Here is a 19,729-nt window from a genome sequence, read left to right as displayed (position 1 = left end):
CAACTATTTACCAGCTGACAGACCTTCATATTCCTTGCCCTTGGGCAAAAAAGGAACTCCAGAAGGGCTGTGACTCAGAAGGGTGCCTCTGAGTCACAATGCCTTTCTGCACTTCCTCTTTGGGTTGGACGACTATATATAGCCCCTTACATACACATGAAAGTATATTCCTAACAATCTAACCCTATGAGATCATTAATAACCTAAGCAATCATAATGTGATGTATCATTAGAGATAGTTGGACAATAAAGAAAAAAAAAGAAAAATTAAAATGTTCAAATTCTCTCTCTCTCTCATATCTATCAATATAGATACATACAAATATATATTAGTGGTTCTCAACCCATGGCCCAATCAGCACACAGCTGTGGTCCATGTGACATCCTCAGGGCCATACAGGTAGCATATACCTTATGTGGATATAGCCCACATAGCACAGAGAGCTTCATATGTGGCCCACAATGGTAAATATGTTGAGCACCACTGATTATATAAAGGGACTATTATGACAAACACTTTACTTGTCACATAATATTAACATTTACGAGTATCTTAGTGGACCACATTGTAAAGCTTCATAGGTGCCTTACATAAATTCTCTGTGTATAACTTACATTAGTATTATAGCCTGTCCAGGTGGGTTAGGGTTCCTAGCACCTAGGGAACACTCTACAATTGCAAGGTTGGTAGCCTTGTGTTAACCAACCCTTACTATATGTGCCTGAGAAATATTATCATTATCTTGCTTTTGAGCTTCCTTGGCTTTCTTAAAAGAAAAAAATCAATTATTCTGAAAATATAGCCTGGACCAGGGATTTATTTTTTTAAAAAGTCATTAAAGCTCCCTGCAACTTTAAGAACTGTAGAAACAATCCCAAAATCTGTAATATGCACTGAGAACATATTTAGTTGTCCCAGAGGCTGTTATGAACATTATCTACAGCACTTATGATAAGAAGGGCTAAATGCTGAGTGATTAAACATATTCTGCAAGGAATTTACTAAAATTGCTGGAACTGGAAAGGCTGGAATACCTCCCAACGTGTCTTCTATGACAAAGATAAGGGCATCATTTTTCTTACCAAAAGAAGCAAGGAAATACATTTGCATCTGTATCAGTGGAACAGACAAAGGAAAAGCAGGAGTTATTTCTAATTCTGGAATGCGGATGATATTAAATAGATTATCTGTTTACTGTCTACAATAAAAAATAGATCATTTGCCATATTGTGTGTAGGCTTCTTTTTTCTTAATCTTCAAATCGAGGTGTCACAATGGAGGTGATAATCACAAAATGACCATCTGCACTCCCAATCCCATAACCGCACAATCATATTGGAATCCTACACAGACAACTGTGACTGAATAAAGATGTCTCTGCAGTTCATTCTCCCAGCTACCAGGAGTCACTGCCTCTCCTACTTCTTTCTCACATCTCCTTCTGCTGGCTTCCAGCCAACAGGAAATAAACTGATGTTTCATGCACCATGGGACTATCCACTTATAAACAGTCATCCTTTTATCTGAACAGAATCTACAGCAGTTATCTGTAACAGCAGGTACTGTTTAGAACGTTTTTGAAATATAAAGCTCTAACATCCTGGGACCTGCCAATTTGAGAGATCACCTCTATCTCCATAGGCTGTTCCTTGAGCTGAAATCAGTAGAGATGCTAGATTTTGAACATGCTGGCAGGTTGCCCTGGTTTTGGAATTGATACCACTTCATGATCCAAACTGGACTGAAACTCTTCACTGGCAGGTATGCTGCAGTCCATCTAGCATGAGGAAGTATTTGAGACAGGTTGAGGTGAGTGCGGTTTGGTGTTGTTGTGGGAGCTATTCTAGGGATTAATTTCTGTGTATCTGTGGATGGGAGAGATACTGCTTTGCTTTTGCTTTTTTTTTGCATTATGAAGTGATTTTTAAATAAATAAGTTTGATACAAGTGAACATCATGTTGAGATGTTTTATAATCCATGTAGCAAAAGGGTAGAATCCTGAATATATAAGATGCTCATTAGTTCTCAAGAGCAACAAAATAGTAGCATATCACACCTATTCTATTGTTGTGTTAAAATATACCAAGGGAATCTGATTCCTACTTACTTACAACAGAAACTGACAAACCAAATTAGACTACTGGTTCATTTAGGCTGCTTGGTGCCTCAGCCAATGGCTAGTTCCAACAGTGGAAGGTCACGTTGTCAAACAATTTTTAAAAATACTTGTGATTAATCACAGTTTTAATCACACTGTTAAACAATATTTGAATACCATTTATTTAAATATTTTGGGGGGTTACTATATTTTCAAATATAGGGTCAGGGCTGGGGGCTTCAGCCCCTCTTGGAGTGTGGCACGAGGCTTCAGCCCTCACCCGGGGCATGGGGCTCGGAGGTGAGGGGCTCCAGCCTCTTCACTGCCTGGGAAGCTGCAAGTGGCAGCTGCTGCAGCCCCTCTCCACCTCCAGAGCTGCGCCAGAGGTTTCAGTCCTCCTGCCACCCATGGAGCTGCAATTAATTGACCACCTCAGTGGAAGGACACCATTCCCTTTTTTGATGCTGTCCAATACATGCTTGCATGTTTCATTATCAAGAACTGTGAAAGCCTATCAACTAGACAACATCGCCGGGCTTGTTTTCAGAATCCTCTTTTGGATAACACCTATAATGTGATCCTGATAATCTTTTTTTACTCACTGACTTCAAGAGAAACCTCGATCAGTGAGTACAAGGGAATTTGATGTTAAAAGGTTTTGCATTTTAAAACACCTGCCAACTAAATCTATAAATCTTGATTATCATAACGGAATATGTAGAGAGAAGAGAATATGGGTCTCTTATTCAATTATATTAAATTAATAGTGTGTCTTGGGTTTTTCTCTTAAGATACACTGCCAGAAATTGATTTGGTGCCACTGTTGGATCTAAGGAGCTAAAAATAGGTAATTATCTACGCTTACCAAGGTAGAGTACAGATATGTTATTTTAATAAATTAATAGATATTTCAGGTCTGCATTTTAAATTCTAACATATACTATTTATAAAATCTTCCTGCTTCGGATGGCATATCAATCTGCAACAGACTAACATAAAATACAATGCATCGAATACACAGCATATTTGATAATTCATCTGATAAATCTGTTGGTCAAAAAAACCTAAAAATACATTTCCCCTTACAAACATTTATGAAGATATACCTTGAAGGGAGACCACATAGCAGAAAAATCCACGTTGAAAATTGTGAAGATTTGCCATAGCTCTCATAAGGAATACTATAGTACTGAACTGCCATAACCAAATATGCCTTCTTATGGTTATACATTTCTTCCACTTATGTATTCTTTGGAGATATGTATGAGGCTAAAAAACAACTTCTAAATCAGAAGCTAGTTAAGCTGTAGTCACACTGTTCAAACACACATACATCATTGTCACTGACGCTGTACATCTAGCAGATGGTATTGCAAAATTTCTAAGTAGGATTGAACCCCCCACCCCGAGTAAAAAAAAAAAGGTCATTATTTTTGGTGCAGGAGAACTACTTATTGCATTGGCACAATGTTCTTACAACTGTAAAGTTTACTTTACAAAGTGAATTATAAACTGAAAATGGACCATTTAGAAATCTGATACCTGGCCTTGTATGCCTGCCTGGTTATATGACAGAAAGATACATTATGAAGGGTGACTAAAAATTTCCATATCTGGAAACATGTTATAAGTTAACAGAGTAGAATATCTTGTGGTAATGTTTGCTTTAGAATTGCTCTGAAAATTTTGACTGTTCAAAGCAAATGAGTTAATGAATCCACTTAGAAGTAATTCTTAGAATAGTCTAGCAGGAAGTTCAATTTTTATAGCTAAAATAAGGATAATTCCTTTAGTCAAGAAAGCACCATGTTTCCAACAGTTTCTGAACTATGAAATATGTTAAAAAAATTCCAAAACTGAAGAATAAAAAGATATTAGGACAATACAGCCAGGACACAAACCACCAATCAGTGAATCTCTTTCAATGTGTTAGCAAATTATGGATTGTCCAATCACTTTCATAGTGTTGTAAATCGTTAGATTTCTTTTATACTGTTACAGAAAATGTCATTTATTTATTTATTTTTACATTATTTTTAAGAAATTAGGGTCAGATGGTTTCTGTGGGCACACAAGGAGCGGGGAGGGAGAAAGTAGTACTTGCCCTTACACCTCTGTGTAGCAGCTTTGCACTGGGAAAACTTGAAGAGTCACTGTAACGGTGCTGGCCAGGAGGGCCTGAGCCAGGCCCCTGTTAGCCTAGCTCCAGTTAAGGGGAATTAATTGGCGCTGACTGGGTGTGGCCCGCCTAAGGCCTTATTAGCAAAGGGGCTATATAAAGCCTTATTAGGAAAGCAGCTATATAGGAAAGCAGAGGAAAGGGAGGAGCCTGTGGCTGTAGATCCTGCTGGCTGAGGAAGCTAGCTGCCCCTCCCCCACTCGGGGTGCTGTATATAGACGGTGGTGGGAAGCGATACTGCGAATAAAATCTCCAGCTGATTTGTGGCACGAGCAGCGCAAGGCTCCGTTACAGTCACCATTTGTTCAGTTTACTTTTTGCATTTCACTCAGTTTGGACAATAAAAAATGACTAGTCAATTTCACGTTCAAGTTCTCCTGAACAAGCAGAATGCCTCAATGTTTCATGTTTGAGTTGCAGACACTGCATGGGTATGTTTAAAAAACAACCACAACAACAACAACAACAAAGAATGTTTCTACTATAATTTCTTAAATAGACAAAGCTTAAATGCAATCATGAATGTACTTTTTTACATCAGGTAAATTTAGGGGCTAAAATCTGACTATCCCTTTAACAATAACACTTATGACCCTCATATGGACTTGTCTGGATACAAATATTGAATATAAACACTGTAGCAAGCTATTCTGACATCGTTCCATGCCGCTCTTTCAGATGATCATCTTTGACAACCATGTATGTGGCAAATTTTTAATTAAATGCCACTTCTCAACGAGTCAGTCAAGAAAATCTTCATAAATATACAGAATATATTTCAACAGAATGTATAAAAGTAGATTAAGTGAAGCCAGTCCAGAAAGTTAGAATTATGTTGAAGAAAGAACATTCAAACAGTTCCACTTTGATATAGAAGACTGCTCATATTTATTCCCAAAATGTTTAACAGGATTCGGAACCATCAAATAATACCCATAGCTAACCTATGTAAACATGTTTGGGCTTTTTTGTTATCCTCATTCGTCCTGTGCTCTGATTGATATGCTCACTTGTAGCGTTTTGTTTTAGTTACATTGAACATTTTGGGGAAGGGACAGTGTCTAAAATATTTGTAGAATGCTTTGCACAATGAGGTCTTTCCATGATCCCACAATACAAATAAATATTTACTATTATTATTATTAATATTAATACAAGGAAAAGTGTTCTACTGACAGCATCTTAAACAAGATGTAGGCTACAAACTAACATTTCTGGTGTTTTGGGAAATACTATTGATTTCATAAAAATGTCACATTTCACACTAAATGTGAAGAGGGATTTTAACATTCTTCATTTGGACAGAGAAATGCTCCCAAAAAAGACATGGAAAAAGATACTGTGTCAGTCTGAGAACTAGCTAGTTAAAATGAGACTGTAGTACAAATTACCCCAGACCACTAGTTTCTTTTATGAAGTCAGCAGAGATAGTTCCAGCAGTTTCTAAACTTAAAGCCAACACTAACGAAAAATGACAGGTATAGATTTAACAGCTACACACTGTGAAACTGAAGTAGAGAAAGCTGCATAAATACTCTGCAGCAAATGGTTTTGATCAAGACTGCTGCTAAAGTCAAAAAGAATCTTCAAGGGTTACATCAAGAGAAGCATCAAAAATTGCTCTCCAAAACAGGATGAAATACAGGCATGTGTATTTGCTCTCCAAAACAGGATGAAATACAGACATGGAAAGCCAGTTCCTTCAAAACCTGAACTTCCCAAATCTAGTTCAACAGAACTAATCACAGCCTCTGAGGATGGCTGGTAATCGTACTGCTGTGCACACCAAGGAAAAGAGGGCTTATGTATTTCTTATTTGCAGCACTGCATGTCTTAAGGCTTAGGCTTTAAATTAAAATAACACTTTTTTTCATTGACTGTGCCACATGATAATGTAGTTTCCAAGAAGAAAGTTATGTGATGTTCAGAAGTATCATGAAAATCAACAGATCAGATGTGAACAGTGACGGAGCTCAGATTTGCTATAGTGCACTTTCACCCAAGCTCTTAAAATTGCTTCCTTCACTGATATATCACTAGTATATCACTAATAAAACAGGTATTATGTAAAACAGTGAGACCAAAGAAAACAAACACGAATTGAGTAACAACATATATCAAACCAGATATTGTGGAATGGAGACATTCAGAATTGAACAATTTCATTTGTGCCTATATATCAGTGTGAGAGAGAAATAATGAAGTGCACTGTGCAGTAAATGTTTAGTTGTTTAAAATAAATCCTACTATTGTACTTAGTTTAAATGTTTTCTTAAAATTCTTCAGTTTCTCTTAACTGCTAGTTGGAAGAGTTGTGTGAAAATGCATGAAGCCCACACATACAATCTCTATTTTGATTGTCACTATGCTGCTTTTCTGGAGGTTAGAAGTGAAGATAGCCTTCTTGTAGCCGGCTCTGACTAAATGAGGCTGTTTGCTGAATGACTGCTTGGAGACAACACACTTTCTAACACAGCACCATAAACATGTTAAAGTGGGGTTTGGTACATTTAATTGAGCTGTTGAACTCACTCAGCTGAAGCTGTGCTGCAGGTTTTGAGTTGTGTTAAGAAACCATATATCAACATTTATTGCATGTACACAAATGAGAATTGTAAAACTCTGTAGGATATGATGGAACACAAACCGATATGTGTTCTTAACAGATAGTGTTATCAAACAGCACGTCTTCTATTTAATAAAAGTGATTCACCTTTAAAATAAATTGATAGCTTTACTAACGAGTATCAAAACAACTTTGCAAAGGACAATGAAGGTGGCTTAATGAATCAGAATGAAGGGGAAAATATAGACTCTTCTTTAGCAATAATGTCCTCCAGGTGCGGTGGCTCCAAAGAAGAATAGAATTACATCAATATTTGATCACAGTGTTTATTAAATTGCTTTTTCTATATCTGACAAGCTTTATAGAAAATGTCTCCAGTAGAGCACCTGTGTTGAAAGTCAAATGAAATGGATTATGAAATATGGCTCTTGACTTGGTATGCAGGTATAATCTCATGTGCAATTCAGGCAAAAGTGGGAATTCAATTTGAAGGTTCGATTTGTTACGATTTGATGATTGTGATTAAAGAACTATAAACATTTCCTGTCTGTCATTTCATTTTTTGTGTGTATAAAGCTGCAATTTCCTTGGCTGTTTTCCCACTTGTCAATGGTAGAATCCACATACTTTTTTTGATGATAAAATTTAAAATAAAACATAAAATGTGGATATAGAATAATAAAGAGAAAAATGTATTCTTGTAAAATTGAATAATACTCACAAACACTGAGATTCAGTATTGCTAACTCTAAAACCAAACACTTTGTCCATTCTTGTATACAAATTTCAGGTGTATAATCATTACGACCTTTTGCCCTAATTCAAAGCCATTTCCAATAAATGTCATAGAGCACTGATGTTGCTGATGTGGAATAGTAATTGCTATTCACAATAAAATCTATGAAACATTTATCTTGACTTTTGTCCTGAAAATGCATGTTAATTGCAGAAGGGGAAAAATGTTTTCAATAGCTTAACTACTATGGGGTTATAGCTCATAATTCCTATTACTTTAAAGAATATAATGGTAGTAGTTGACTTCATTTGATAATATTAAGGTGGAACAGCTGATGAGTTTGTGGTCATTTGTTCAAAAGGAATGTAATTCCCAGTATTTTTAATCTAATTTTAATCTCTCCAAGATCATCATCAGAAGCAAGCTCCCCACAGATCAGGACACACCAACTCAAATCACCACCAAACCCTGCCAGGACAACAGATGCAAACCCTGCATACATATTTCCACTGCTACAATGATCACCACCACCCACAACACACCTTTCAAGATCCATGGATCCTACACATGCCTATCACAACGTGTGGTGTACCTCATCCAGAACACTAAATGCCCCAAAAATGACCTTGTGGGTGAAATCAGAGAATTACTATGCTCTTGAATGAACTCACATAGGAACATGATAAAAGACAAAAAGTCACCTTGGGTTTCACAAAGTGATCACTTTGTATCTGACCTATCAGTCCTCATCCTCACAGGAAACCTGCACAACACTTTCTAAAAGATGAGCCTGGGAGTTTAAATTCATAACATTGCTGGACACTAAAAATTATGGTATTAATAAAGACACTGGATTTATGGCTTATTACAACAATCTGTTACCACTAACCCTTCTCTTTGTCCTATGACTACAGGGGTGTTAACAGGCCACTTCAGCTTGAATGGTCCCTTGTAATATGTGCTAACTACTTATGCTAAACTGTTTCATCTTGTGTTTGGCTGTGACACTGAGGCTTTGTCTACACTACCAAGTTTTGTCACCAAAAACTGCCTTTTGGCGACAAAACAGTGAGAGCGTACACACTGCAATGTGACTTTTGTAGGGAAAAAATGCCCGGTTTCGGCGACCAAAAACTTCTACCCTTACAAGAGACTTTTTCTTTTCCCCTCCCTTTATTGTCAACAAAGAACCAGTGTAGACATTGCTGTTTGTTTTGTGGACAGAACTGGCTTCTGCCAGTATCCCACAATGCCTGCCCTGATCAATCTCCTCAGTGTTTTGATCTCTGCTGCCCTGCAGGCATGTGCCCCTCCCCTTTCAAAGCTGTGGGAAGTATCTGACAACTGAGTGTGCTGCTCCATTTGGGGAACAAAGAGCAAATCACTGGAATGCTCCAGTTCTGTCCTGCACTAGGAACACAGCTGCAGGCAGACTGCTGTCACAGGGAGGGGGAAAGGAGAGCCTGCTACAATGCTTTTACATTCCTCAGCAGAGAGAGATCACAGAACTGCTCAAGATGCCGCTCCGGACAGCTGAGGAGGCTGTGGGAGAACTCGGAAGGAATCCTCCCAAGATGTGCAGCAATCAGCTCCACCTTCCCACAACACTGCACTGTGGGATACATACCCACAGTGCATTGCACACGCTGCGATGTAGGTGCCCACAATGTGGACATGATCTGTCATTAGAGGAAGCAAGTGTGAACATCCCATGGCAATTTTTGCTTTGTCGACTTTTGGGTGTTGACATAACTTGGTAGTGTAGACACCTTTCCCAGGTCTGTGTATCTCATAAGCTTGTCTCTCTCACCAACAGAAGTTGGTCCAATAAAATATATTACCTCACCTACCTGTCTCTCTTGCATACAGTTAAAACATTATTTAACTCACTTGAAGAATAGAAGACAGTGGCCCAGATTCTGCACTAAGGTCTCATGCAACCCCATCAACTTTAAGAAACTTTAAGTTGTGAATGTACAACTTAATGGGCTAGGAACATGATTGTAATTTAATAACTAAATTATAGGGTAGGCTAGTAGCGTCATTTATTAACACTTCCCATTCTAAGATCATGTTTTCAGTTGCTTATAATTTTGCAAACTTTAACCATTTGGGCTTAAATTTTATATACTGGGTGTCTGCATTAGGCTGAATTATTACTTTTTTTTTGGCCAAACTGTTCCTGAAAAACAAGGCTAAGGGAAAAAGCTACACTGTTTTGCCAAAAAAAAAAAAATGTTTGGTGATCTTTTCTTTGAATAGTGCTTGCACTCCCATATGTTGCCCCATATGTTGGAACATGGACTTGAAATTTGGAAGCTAAGTGGCCTTTGTGTCAGGGATGTGCTTTTTGCTATCCATGTGAAAATCTGTCCAAATCTGTCCAAGTTATAAGCCTTTGAAAAATCAGTTCACATGTGCTTAGTAGAGATTTTAGCAACTAAAGTGTCTGAAGAGTCCATCCTTGTTGAGCATTCATGAGCCTCTCATAGCTCCTAGTACTGCCCACACAGGGAATGAGCTTGCTTCCTCCAGTTCAGGGCTACAGAGGCAAAGTTGAACTTTCCACATAATCCTGGTCCCAACTTCTCTGGGCCAATCTGAGACCAGACACTGGAAGTGAGAAGAGGGAGTCTCTCTCTTGTGCTCTCAGTGACCCCCCTGCTGAAACCTAAGTGTGTGGAAGAGGAAGCCATCTAATTTGAATGCAGAAGAGGCAGAATCTGGACTGGGCTGAGGGAGAGGAGTAGACTGGAACAAGGAATCTGGGACTGAGAGTTGGAAGGCAGGGAGGGGTTGAACAACTGGTTGAACAAGGAGATTGAGGAAAACAGGATGGATTAGGAGCAAGATGGCTAGTGGGGCATTAAGTACATAAGTAGATAAGAACGGCCATAGTGGATCAGACCAAAGGTCCATCTAGCCCAGTATCCTATCTTGGCAAACAGAGGCTAGGGACACCATCCCTGCCCATCCTGGCTGACAGCCAAGGAGCTGGGAGGGAGGGGGTAAGACTGGAACTATCTGATCAACTAGACTGGGATTAGGAACCAGTGTGTTTGTAGAGGGGAATGGGGCAGGGAGGCAGGGGAGGCAGGGGAGGCAAATCTGACAAGAAAGCTGTAATATGAGGAGAGAAGTGGGCCTGGATAGACAAAGAAACAGGGTCAGGAAGAGGGGAGATTGGAGCCAGGAGCTAGGAAAGGAATTTGGTGAAGCGGGAGACAGACTGCACGAGGAGCTCAGCAAGGGAGACTAGAATTGGGAGCCAGTGAGAGCGGGGAGTGAGGAAGCACAGAGTAGATGAGATGGCAGGAGTGAGGAAATGGGCCTGGCTGGGTAAGGAGACTGGAACCAGGGTAAGGAGAGAAGGAGTGGCTAGTACTTGGCAGCAAGCCCAGAGAAGGAGATTTGTACTAGCTGGGCAAAGAGAGACAGCCTGAGAGGAGAAGCCTGAGGAGTGGACACTGGGTCTGGCCAGGCAAGGAGAATGGGACTGGCACAAGGATCCACAGAAGGGAACAAACAGAACTGGGGCAGGTTTGAAGGGATGGGAAAGAAGAGGTCAAGCTTAAGGGACTGAATGGGCAGAAGAGTCTGTACCCTCTACAGCACAGTCCTAGAGCCTGAAATGGAACCCAGTTTTCACAAATCTATCCATTCTATTGCTGTCAGAAAATATCTGTGAAACCCATGTGTAAGGTGTGTATCTCTTCCCCCTCTACTGGTGGGCCATATAGCAGTGGTAGGTTGTCGTCCTATATCAATTACTATGTTATCTCAAGTGGCAGAGGTCTGTGGGGAGGATTTAAAGGTCCCTACACTACAGATGAGCCACGTGGGTGTCAATATGATGCCACCAGATAGAATTTCTGTTTTTCATTTTTCTGTTTTTAAATACATCAGAAATTACATTAAAAAACATGTTAAATTAACATTATTCAGGATGCAAAGCGGAACATTCAAAAATTTAATTACATACTATTTTTCCACAGTACCCCTGCCTCATTCAGTGCACAGGATGGACCTGTTCTGAGGATGAATTGGGGTTGTGTAGTAAAGGAGGCTATTGTCTGTAGGACTCCTGCCTCATTTGTTGAGGAAGTTGTATTGTGTGTAGTCAGTGACACACAGGATTGTAGGAAAAGAAGCACATTGTGGGTAAGACTCTTGCTTCGGCCACAGAGTTCTTATGTGATGTTGGGCAAGTCACTTAAACCAAACTTTTCTCATGTGGTCGCTAATTGTGTTTTCCTCATTTTAGGGGTGTGTGATTCCAGACTCTGAGGGTATGTCTACACTTGTAATTAGACACATGTGGGTGGTCCGTGCCAGCTGACTTGAGCTCATGGGGTTCAGGGCTAAGGGGCTTTTTAATTGCAGTGTACATGTTCAGGCTTGGGCTGGAGCCCAGGATCTAGGATCCTGTGAGGTGGGAAGGTCCCAGAGATTGGGCTGCAGCCTGAGCCAAAACATCTACACCACAGTTAAACAGCCTCTTAGCCTGAGTCCCGTTAGCCCAAGTCAGTTGACACGGGCCAATCACAGGTGTCTAATTGCAGTGGAGACCTACCCTTAGTCTGATTTGCAGAAGGGATGAGTACTCACAGCTGCAACTGAATTAAATAAGAGTTGTGCTTTGAAGATAGGAAGTGCTATATAATGCTAAGTATTCTGAAAAGACAGGTCCAAGGTGTCCCAAATCAGGCATCCAAAATTAGGGCAGGTTTTTTTTTTTTTTTTACCTTAATCACTCTGTGACTCAGCTCAGGACAATACCACACTCTTACATTGCTTGCGTTTTCTGAAGATTAGTTAATGTTCATGAAGCACTTAGATATTATAGCAGTGAGCACCATAGTAAAGCCCACGAGGAAATTAATAATTTTCTCCTCAGAGCAGGGTTTGACTAGTGTGCAGTAAATGAGGTATGGAGCCACACATAGAACGAGGAGAAAAGAATACTGAATAGTTGCTTATTAAGTAAGCACTGCCCATTCTGGACATTGAATGAGGCAGAGGCGTGTGGAAAAATAGATAATTAAAGACTGTATCATAAACCATAGGCAAAAGGGGTCTAAATTAATGTTGCACCAACACCCTTAATACTAGCATTTCCTAACTTATGAATGAATGTGTGACTTTGCAATGTTAATAGTGTTCTTTTAATGTAGGTGGTTTTTGTTTTGTATGATATTTGAGGTATACAGAAATCATTCATGTCCATCAGAAACACTAAGGGATTAACTAAAATATCAAACAACAAAGTGAAAAGGGATTGAAATGCACTATCAACAAAGCAGAATGGCATAATGGAAATAAACAGGTGATTGTCAGGAGTTAACCCCCAAACATCAAATATCTGTTAAACTTTATTACCAATAAATATAGGCCCAATTTACACTAGCCCCTCCAGGTGACCTGGTTGCCATGTTAAAGCAATGCATAAGGAATACAAACATGAATTTGACCCATTGTGTTTATCATCTACTGTAATTCCCCATTCCTTTCTCTACCGCTGTCTCTCCAATGTTCCCGTATTTCATGTGTGCACTTTCAATTATTCCTGCCTACATGAATCATTTATAATTTGTTGTAATGTATCGCTGCCTACCCATCTATCTAATCTGTTAACATTTTACTGTAGTTAAATCTTCTTTCCAAAGAAATTGAGATTTTTTGTGGTTTGGTATATGATCAGCTAGTTCCGTTAATATGCTTAGCACAACCATCTCCTCCAAGTTAATAAAAACACTTGATAATTTTGGACTAAAACATCACTCAAACAACAATATTCTACATTTGATAATGAAACATCAATTGTTCCTTTATTATTTTACCCAGTCATGTATCTATTTTATTGTAATTATATCTAGTCTACATTTCTATTGTTACTGTGTCACATGATTTTCTCATAAGTAAACAAGAGCCTACTTAAGTCAAGCTATAACATGTGTAGTTCTGGGGTTTTTTATTCATTCATCTTGTTATCCTGTCAAAGAAAGAATTTCAGACATGATTTGTTTTTGTCCAGCTCTAATTACAAACTACTTATGATCATATCATGTTTTCCTCAATGTACACATGTACAAATGACTGCTTTGTTAAATTGTTTTAGCAATTTCAGGTTAACCATAATAGGAAAAATTATACCTTTGACCAGCAGTATTAAAGACTCTTTGTACTTAATTTTCAAATGACCTCAACAAAATGGCCCAAAATGTGCAACAACATCTATATGCAGAACTACAAGATGACATATGAAAATGAATGATTTAACACACAGTGGCTTCACCTGAAAATTTTACAAGAACATATGAGTTGACATGTTATGTTTCTATATATGGCAGAGTGAATCTCTATTTCTTGAACTGTTCAATAATATTTATTTCTTGAAGTGCTATGAAATTCTGTCCTGACAGTATGCTACTTCTATCAAATCCGTGTACTTTTCCAGCACAAAGTCCATCTACATTTGTATGATATTTGTCCCTTCAAATGGAATTGGAAGAACTTTAATAGTAATTGACATGGAGAGCCCCACTAAACAAAACAAGAACAAAAAACAATTTCAGGCAAGAACTCTATGTAAGTTTGTTCTACAAGGCACAGATATACAGGTCTAAAATGCTTTACTCCAGCAGGTGCCCAGGGCACAATTTGATTATCACACTTGATGCAAGATAGCTCTGTTCTTATTTCCATGATAAAAGAGATCTCCATCTAGTAGTAATGAAACAAACAGCACCATTTATGGAGCGTCTTGTACTTTTAGAGAATCAGCATTTATAGCCCTAAAGGTGGGGAGGGGAATGTCTGCAAATGCATTTACAGTTCTGTATGGATGCATGCATTATGCCTAATGTTGGCAAAGCCTGAATTGGATTGATTAGTATTTGATTAATTGAACAACGGATATAACATTCTGAGCGCTCGATACTGTGACAACAACATGAAGGCTAGAAGATATCCTTTCACAACCTATAACAAACAGACAGTTTCTGGTCTAACAGGATAGCCTGGCAATTGAAATTATAATTATCTCTATGGGAAGTGGCACTATGACAAAGATGAGAAATGTTTCTGAAGTAAAATTCACAGATAAGGCATCACTGTGAAACTATTTTGTCTAAATGTCATCATTTAAAAATCTTTAAATGGTTCTAAATGACATTTAAGGATCAAATAAATGAATGCATTCATTTCCTCTTCTCCATCTCTCAAACACAACACTTTTTATTTGTCTGTTTTATGAAACAGAAAATAGAAGCACGTAATGTGCGATTAGCCTTTATGTCACGGTATATATCCAAGAAACCAATCAAAACACACAAGCAATCAATTTTACCTTCCAGGCACTGCTCTGTATTGGGGATTGTGAAGAGGTAGCACAACCTCAGGGATTATCGCTCCTGGAAATGTGTGTGTGTGTGGGAGGGGGGGGGATGGCGGGGGGCAGATGGGGGAGTGCGAGGCAGCACTCAGCCAGTACCATGCATGTTCTCTGTGTGTCTGAGTAGTTCCATTGCTGGAGTAAAGGAGGAACAGGGATACGGCTCACCTCATCTCTTGGGGTGTCTTGCATCCTGAGTGTACAATGAGGGATCACAGTTCTTATAGTGTTCTGATTGTGCTTGACCCTTGTGCAGTGGTCGAAGGGAGAGGGAGGCTCATTGTGTCCTCTTTCCAAATCTCTGGTACAAAATGGCTCTAAGCATTCTTGCTGGGTTGGTGGTAGAGATGAAGGGATTCTCCCAGTGATTTATCTTTCAAACACGCATTGAAAAAAATAAAGCTGACAAATAAAGAAAGCCTATGATGGCATGAAACATCAAGACCCTTGCAATTAGGATCAAATGGTATGAAGACGCTACAGGAGATACTTGTAAATATATACATCTAGAACAAAAAATGCAAGCTTCACTTACAGGATGGGGGACTCTATCATGGAAAACCATGACTCTGAAAAGGATTTGGGGATCATAGTGGATAATCAGCTGAACATGAACTCTCAGTGTGATGCTCTGCCCAAAAGGGCTAATGCTATCTCTGGATATATAAATGGGGGAATTTGCACAGGAGTAGAGGGGTTATTTTACCTCTGTATTTCGCACTGGTGTGACCACTGCTGGAATACTATGTTCAGTTCCGGAGTCCACAGTTCAAGATCGGTGTTCATAAATTGCAGAGAGTTCAGAGAAGAGCCACAGGAGTGATTAAAAGGTTAGAAAAAAACATGTTTTATAGTGATCGACTCAAGGAACTCATATTATTTAGCATAACAAAGAGAAGGTTATGGGGTTAATTGACTTCAGTCTATGAGTACCTACATGAGGAACAAAACATTTAATAATGGGTTCTTCAGTCTAAAAGGGAAAGTTATAACATGATCCAATGACTGGGAGTTGAAGCTAGACAAATTCAGATTGGAAGTAAGACATACATTTTTAACAGTGGGAATAATTAACAATATATCCAGGATCATGATGGATTCTCTGTTACTGATCATTTTTATATCAACATTGGATGATTTTCTAAAAGATATGCTCTAGGAATTATTTTGTGGAAGTTCAATGGCCTGTATTATAGAGGAAGTCTGACTCCATGATCAAAATGGTTGCTTCTGGTCTTGGAAACTATGATTCTATGATATAATCCAGAGGATTTTTTAAATTTGCTTCTTCATTTTTTAAACTTGCTCAACTTAAATATATATCCCAAATTAAAAAACATAGTAAGAGAACCAAAAAAGTGCCACATGGCTAAACAACAAAATAAAAGAAGCAGTGAGAGGCAAAAAGGAATCCTTTAAAAAGTGGAAGGTAAATCCTAGTGATGAAAATAGAAAGGAGCATAAACTGCGGCAAATGAAATGTAAAAATATAATTAGGAAGGCCAAAAATGTATTTGAAGAGCAGCTAGCCAAAGACTTAAAAAGTAATAGCAAAACAATGTTTAAGTACATAAGAAGCAGGAAGCCTGCTAAACAACCAGTAGGGCCACTGGATGTTTGATATGCTAAAGGAACACTCAAGGACAATAAGGCCATTGTGGAGAAACTAAATGAATTCTTTGCAGCGGTCTTCATGGCTGAGGATGTGAGGGAGATTCCCAAACATGAGCGATTCTTTTTCGGTGAGAAATCTGAGGAACTGTCCCTGGTTGAGGTGTCATTAGAGGTGGGTTTGGAACAAACTGATAAACTGAACAGTAGTAAGTCATCAGGACCAGATGGTATTCACCCAAGAGTTCTGAACGAACTCAAATGTTAAATTGCAGAATTACTAACTGTAGTCTGTAACCAATCATGTAAATCGGCCTCTGTACCAAAAGACTGGAGGATAGCTAAGGTGATGCCAATTTTTAAAAGGGGCTCCAGAGGCGATCCCAGCAATTACAGGCTGGTAAGTCTGACTTCAGTATCATGCAAACTGTAGTAAAGAACAAAATTGAAACTATAGTAAAGTAAAGTTGAAACTATAGTAAAGAACAAAATTGTCAGATACATAGATGAACATAATTTGCTGGGGGAAAAATCAACATGTTTTTTGTAAAGGGAAATCATGCCTCACCAATCTACTATAATTCTTTGAGGGGGGGGGTCAACAAACATGTGGACAAGGGGGATCCAGTGAATATAGTGTACTTTGATTATCAGAAAGCCTTTGACAAGGTCCCTCACCAAAGGCTCTTAAGCAAAGTAAGATGTCATGAGATAAGACAGAAGATCCTTTCATGGATTGGTAACTGGTTAAAAGATAGGAAACCAAGGGTAGTAATACATTGTCAGGTCTCAGAATGGAAAGAGGTAAATAGTAGTGTCCCTCACGGGTCTGTACTGGGACCAATCTGATTTAACATATTCATAAATGATCTGGAAAAAGGGGTAAACAGTGAGGTGGCAAAATGTGCAGATGATACAAAACTACTCAAGATAGTTAAGTCCCAGGCACATTGTGAGGAGCTACAAAAGGATCTCTCAAAACTAGGAGACTGGGCAACAAAATGCAGATGAAATTCAGTGTTGACAGTTGCAAAGTAATGCACACAGGAAAACATAATCCCAAATATACATATAAAATGAGAGGGTCTAAATTAGCTGTTACCACTCAAGAAAGAGCTCTTGGAATCATTGTGGATACTTTTCTGAAAACATCCACTCAATGCACCGTGGCAGTCAAAACAGTGAACAGAATGTTGGGCATTATTAAGAAAGGGATAAATAGGACAGAAAATATCATACTGCCTCTATATAAATCCATGATATGCCAACATCTTGAATACTGCATGCAGATGTGGTCGCTCCATCTCAAAAAAGATATATTGGAATTGGAAAAAGTTCAGAAAAGGGAAAAAATGATTAGGGGTATGGAACAGCTTCCATATGAAGAGAGATTAATAAGACTGGGACTTTTCATCCTGGAAAGGGGACGACTAAGTGGGAATATGATTGAAGTATACGAAATCATGACTAGTGTGGAGAAAGTAAATAAGGAAGTGTTATTTATTCCTTCTCATAACACAAGAACTAGGGGGTCACCAAATTAAATTAATAGGCAGCATGTTTAAAACAAACAAAAGGAAGTATTTCTTCACATAACACACAGTTAACCTGTGAACTCTTTGTCAGAGGATTTTGTGAAAGTGAAGACTATAACAGGGTTCCAAAAAGAACTAGATACATTCATGGAGGATAGGTCCATCAATGGCTATTAGCCAGGATGGGCAAGGATGGTATCCCTAGCCTCTATTTGCCAGAAGCTGGGAATAAGCGACAGGAAATGGATCACTTGATGATTACCTGCTCCGTTCATCCGCTCTGGGGCACTTGGCATTGGCCACTGTCAGAAGACAAGATACTGGAATAGATGGACCTTTGGTCTGACCCAGTATGACCGTTCCTATGGTCTTATATTCATGCATAGACTATAATAATCATGTAAGCCCCTACTATTGTACATATCAAAGTCATTCAGGAATCTTATTTAGCAATCTCTCTCAAACATTGACAAAGAGTCCTGTGGCACCTTACAGACTAACAGAAGTACTGGAGCATAAGCTTTCGTGGGTGAATACCCACTTCCGTCAGATGCATGTATTCACCCATGAAAGCTTATGCTCCAATACTTCTGTTAGTCTATAAGGTGCGACGGGACTCTTTGTCGCTTTTTACAGATCCAGACTAACACAACTACCCCTCTGATACTTGACACAATGAAAGGCACTACATTTAGCCGTATGGAGTGGAAAGCCATCAACCTCACATGCATCTGACGAAGTGGGTATTCACCCACGAAAGCTTATGCTCCAATACTTCTGTTAGTCTATAAGGTGCCACAGGATTTTTTGTCACTTTTTACAGATCCAGACTAACATAGCTACCCCTCTGATACTCTCTCAAATATTGTACAGATTGCACTTTTTTTTTTGGCTGACCTGTCAAACCAAAGTTGAAGCCTTTTATAATGGAAGTACAGTTTCTTATTTCTGAAAGTAAAGGTCTTATATATTATGGATTCTGGGACATTCTTCCTGAAAATCAAAAGCAAACTGATTTTCTCGATAGCTCTTCAATTTTGGTTTTCAGGTGTTTGGTTTTTCATCTAAAAGCCAAAAATTTCTGTGGAAAGCAGACACTTGGTGGGGAAAAAAAATTGTAGACAGTTTTTTCTACCAATTAGCTCTTATATATATTACAAAATACAATGTGTTACGATCAACCAATTAACTTTTAGTGGTATGATACTGTTACCATTTAAGTCCTTACAAAATAGTTTGTAACTAAAAAACTTAACAGGAAAGCAATATAGATAGGAAATTTTACTGAGATGATGGGGCTAACTTTGTGATAGGCTTTGGCTTTTGGACAACAAACAGCTCTTTCCCATGTGCAACAAACATGCCTGACAACCATTTAAGGACAACAACAGACACTGTTCCCTAAGCAGGACCCTACCATTAATACTGAATAGGTGAAAACAGTGTGTGAAATGTACATACAAAATGTGCAATGATCTTGTTTGGTTTTAGCCGTGTCTGAAAACAGTTCTAAGTATGGTTTCAAACCCTGATGTCAGTAAAGCTGCTCTCAAAATGTATTCACTTGTTCTTCAGACCTAAGTATGCTCTGGCTCTCAGAAGTCAAATG

General features: G+C 38.7%; 1 protein-coding gene and 1 long non-coding RNA gene across 17 annotated transcripts in view; one reads left to right on the top strand and one right to left on the bottom strand.

The window, feature by feature from the left end:
- PCDH15 (protocadherin related 15) overlaps window positions 1-19,729 on the bottom strand; it is a 771,473-nt gene that overhangs the window by 403,991 nt on the left and 347,753 nt on the right. Inside the window, exon 1 of one of the 16 annotated variants that reach the window (XM_045024748.1) lies at window positions 1,629-1,636. The exons of the other annotated variants lie outside the window; for them this stretch is intronic. The gene's annotated coding sequence lies outside the window, so the exon portion shown is untranslated. Of the gene's footprint in view, window positions 1-1,628; window positions 1,637-19,729 lie in introns of those variants that run through there. 16 annotated transcript variants of the gene reach the window in all.
- Window positions 1,604-19,729, top strand: part of LOC123374609 — a 72,365-nt gene continuing 54,239 nt past the window's right edge. Inside the window, exons 1-2 of the long non-coding RNA XR_006581137.1 lie at window positions 1,604-1,810; window positions 2,892-2,947. This is a non-coding gene — a long non-coding RNA (uncharacterized LOC123374609). The remainder of the gene's footprint in view (window positions 1,811-2,891; window positions 2,948-19,729) is intronic.

This window comes from Mauremys mutica, chromosome 7 (genome assembly GCF_020497125.1).
Source record: "Mauremys mutica isolate MM-2020 ecotype Southern chromosome 7, ASM2049712v1, whole genome shotgun sequence".
Lineage (NCBI taxonomy): Eukaryota > Metazoa > Chordata > Testudines > Geoemydidae > Mauremys > Mauremys mutica.
The sequence above is the reverse complement of the archived record's forward strand: the minus strand, read 5'-3'. Positions and strand labels throughout refer to the sequence as shown.